Source organism: Mastigoproctus giganteus, chromosome 12 (genome assembly GCF_048544385.1).
Source record: "Mastigoproctus giganteus isolate SK-2022 chromosome 12, ASM4854438v1, whole genome shotgun sequence".
Lineage (NCBI taxonomy): Eukaryota > Metazoa > Arthropoda > Arachnida > Uropygi > Thelyphonidae > Mastigoproctus > Mastigoproctus giganteus.
The window spans coordinates 41741106-41745400 of NC_143586.1; the positions used below are offsets into that span (position 1 = coordinate 41741106).

The following is a 4295-nucleotide window of genomic DNA, read 5'->3' on the forward strand; positions in this document are numbered from 1 at the left end:
CCCAAAGCTCTTCAGTAGCAGGCTTTCAGACAGCTTTCTAAAGAAAGCAATCCAAACAGCCCGTTGACCTCTAATTTATCAGTTGGTCTACTGTTCTGCCTCATTTGTAATTGTCCGAAATGCCATTTATATGTTTATTGGTATTCTCTGCAATTATATCCAAAATGTTGTCATTAAAAATCAAACTCCAGCAATTTATGGCTTCCATTGGAATTTATTTGATTCCTGATGGCTGAATAATGATGTTTGATTTTTTTTTTTTTTTAACCCACAAAGTAGTACTATCTTTCACGATAAAATAAGAAAGCCTTGATACTTTTCCTGGAACAGTATCATCGTATTCATTGCGCTCTTATTTTAGCAGTGAAACTTTTCTACTGTCTGTATTACGTCCTTCTTCTGTATTTACATTTATATCTACTTTAATTACAATTTTTTTTTTCTGATTGACTCGTCCTCAAAATATTCTTTCACGATCTCGCAGTAAAATAATAATATTTCCTCGTATTCATGAATCCCATGTGGTCTAGTGGTTAGGATATCTGGCTTTCACCCAGGAGGCCCGGGTTCGATTCCCGGCATGGGAATAAATGTCATTATTTTTGCCATTTTCAAAGTATTACTGTTCTGAAATTGTGAATATTTTATACCCCTGGCCTCGAAGATAGGGTAACTCCGAAATCTTTGGCAGTTCTGTATGCTGAATTTACAATAAAGATTCTCTCTCAATTGATACCAAAAATAAATAAATAATGAGGGAAACAGAAATAACCTATTCAATGATAGAAGAGAATATAGAATAATAGCTATAACACAATACATAACGTACTATTATTTGTGATTAATAACAATAAGATCACATAGATAAAATGGCTCACGAGCGGACGCTCTTCCCCGAGACTGAGGGATTCATACTCTCCATCCAAGACCAGGAACACCAGAAACTATAGAAAATACATCGCTAAGGAGCCCGGAGTGTCAAATGACACATGTAGACGATGCCACCTGGTCTCAGAAACGATCCAACACATCACCGCAAGATATAGGGTGATCACCCAGACTGAGTACACCCATAAACACGACCATGTAGCCAGGATAATACATTAGAAGCTAGCAAGGAAATACTAGAGACCCCAACTCACAAGCTATACTGGGAGTGCCCCGTAATAATGGACAAGACAATCTTGCACAACAGATTGGACACAACCCTTGTCGAAAAGAAGAAAAATAGTACCTATCTGATTGATATAGCGGTGCCCAACAGTGGTAACCTCCAGAAAACCCATGAGAAAAAAATCTGAAAGTACATGAACCGCAGACTGCAGATCATAGGGATGTGGCATGTGCAACAAGTAACGACCATCCCAATCATCGTGTCAGCCACCGGCATGGTGCGAAAGACCGTACATAAGAGCCTAGCAGCAATAGATCTCCCAGAGAACACCTACAAGAAACTCCAGAAATTCGCAATCCTGAACACTGTGGGATAATCAGAGTTCTTCGACCAACAGTAACACCAGACATAACAACCACTCTTGTGCATTTGGTAGCAATACTCGTCACGGTGTGGATCCCCCAATCAAGGAGAAATAATATGAGCAACAACAGTAATAATAATAACAAAAAAGTAATAACTAATCATCTCTGATCAATGAATCAACAAAAAGAAACATTTTGCACATGACTTACCAAGCATACAATCCAACGGTGGGAAATGTCTTCATTAAATAAGGATAATTAAAGTATTTGTAACAATATCCCATGTGGTCTAGTGGCTAGGATACCTGGCTTTCACCCAGGAGGCCCGGGTTCGATTCCCGGCATGGGAACATAAATTTTTTTACCCCTTAAGTTCCTTTTTAATTTAAACAAATTTGTTCACTTAAATCTAAGAACGTTTTTATAAATATTTTAAAAGAATTCATAGCAATTTTAACAATGGCAGTTTAATACTTCAAAATTAAAAATGAGCATAAATAATTTTAAAAATATAAATACTTCAAAAAAGAATATTCAGAATTTAAAAAATTACGAAAGGCAATAAAATACCCTTCATACTCCATATTCTCTATAAGAAAATGTCTTCAAAAAATAGCTATTTTAACTTATTTAATACTTTTCTTGAAACCTTCACACAAAGAAAACGCTGCTATCTAATAATATGGAAAGCAGTATACAACATGGATTTTTTGTGGTATTTCGAAGTATTTACGCTGTATTTTAAGTTATTGTTTCTACAAATATTTAATGCAATCATTTAAAGATTAATCTAATTGCACACATGCTTAAAAATGTACATTTTGGCCACTAGATGGCAGCACATTGAAATGGTATATTTTATCGGAAATATTTTACTCTTTCCTTTCAGTAAAGTTAACATATTTGTAAATCATTATAGTAATTAAAATTTATGTCTTAAGAAGTTTGTTAGTTATATCACAGATAATAATGCATTTATTAAATGCGTTATTTTTTTTTAAGATGACAATTTTTTGAAGAATTACACTTGATTTTATTTTGTTGATTTTTCAATTATATCATTGCAAAGTTTCACATTACAGTACAACGAAAGCTTATGATGGTATAAAACTCTTAAATGATATTAGATGAGGAAGGAAATGAAGGAATATTTTGTCATGTACAAATATACTTATTATATAAAAGAATAATATGTTGGTGAGCTTCTTTCGTTTAATGTACTAAGAGAGAGTGAAATATATCTGTTCGTATGGATTCATAGGGCTTAAGCAAAGTTCACTGATTACTGCTCACCTTAGGGATTATCATAGACTCTCTTTTTGGTTACAAAATGTTCAGTTCGATTAGAACCGACCCCCTGGACTGCTGTCATGGAATAAATGAGTTGATTGACTAATTGGGTGGGCATTTACCACATTCACAGACGTGTAATGTGGTGCGTGGGCCCCTTGGGTCAGGGACGGGTTAAGAGTGTTTTGACAGATGGACGATACAATCATCTTGTGCTGTACGAGCCTTCACCTCTGACCTAAAAAGGATCTAAAAAGATGATAAGGGACGAACAGTCCTTTGTGACATATAAATGGGAGTGAAGGGTTGATTCAAAAAGGGATGGAAGGATAATTCATCAGGTGTAAGTGATGGCTGTTGATTAAAGGGAGATGGGGCTTTATTCCTTCTTCTTATTAATCAGGAACAATGAAGTATCTCGAGAACTCAGTTCTTCATTCGGCTTGTTTAAAGTGAACGCGTGCTTCTCTCTCTCTAGATGTTAAGTTGGATATCCTCTGTGATACCAGTTTTATATGACAAACCAATGAAATATGCTGTTTTGCAGTACATCAGATAACAGACCGAAAAGCTACGGGCGTGCATTTTTCTTTTCTTTCAGCACAAATAACCGGTGGAGAAAGGGTGATGGATAAAGCTAGAGGAGGAAAACTTACATCATCTTATGACGTCACTCAACGAGAAAAATATTTTGAACGGCAAAAATTGTAATTCAGCTTGCTCTACAGTTGTATCCTGAGGGCTGAAAGATATTCAATAACCGTTATGATCGACGTAGAATGTTTGTATTCAAAGGGATGATAGTTTGGGCTATAAAAGAGTCCATGATTATTAAAGAGAGAATAGTCATAAATCTTCTGAGAGTATGACTTTTGGATGATGTAACAATAAACTTGAGCCCCATAACTCGAAGTCAATGACAGTGAACTCTGTGAATTATCTTCTCATTTCTTAGAAGATATTTCCGATATAACAGCACGCAAAGGTCTATTACTCCTTTTCACATTTCCCGCAGTGGTTAGATCACTTAAACAGGATGGGGTATCACTGTAGGTGTTCTTTGACTCGCATGAAGTCGTTTGTCGCTATGTGATGATTCGTCACGTGCAGGTGGTTACTGCTACTTAAAATTCAAAGAGGTTGGGGAATAACTGACCTTTTGTCTGTTACTAGAAGGACTTGGGTGGAGAGATCAGAAATATTAGATGAGTACAGCTTGCGAATTCCCTATTTCTTTTTATGTTAGAGCTTTTCATTGCTTATATGAATGTTCTGTTGTTATTTATTCATGAATTTTAGGATGGTATTATGAGCTTTCTCTTTACCAAGAAATGTCGCAGTAAATACATCTGTTTATATTACAGCAGGATGTCGATTATCCAAATGTATGTAATTTGAAGCGTCGATTTTCAAACTAAAGAACTGGGAGGTAGTGTCAGCACCTGCGCTGTGAACAGAACAGTTTATTTTACACTCTTTGAAATATTTTAGCAATAAAGTATGAGAAGACTAGGCTTGCTTTCGTC

The 4295-nt window shown here is 35.6% G+C and overlaps 2 non-coding genes across 2 annotated transcripts; both read left to right on the forward strand.

Moving 5' to 3' along the window:
- Positions 1 to 515: 515 nt before the first annotated feature.
- Positions 516 to 587, forward strand: TRNAE-UUC (transfer RNA glutamic acid (anticodon UUC)). The gene has a single exon. It is a non-coding gene; the product is annotated as a tRNA-Glu (tRNA).
- A 1170-nt stretch (positions 588 to 1757) lies between these two features.
- Positions 1758 to 1829, forward strand: TRNAE-UUC (transfer RNA glutamic acid (anticodon UUC)). Its single transcript has one exon. It is a non-coding gene; the product is annotated as a tRNA-Glu (tRNA).
- The last annotated feature ends 2466 nt before the right edge of the window (positions 1830 to 4295 follow it).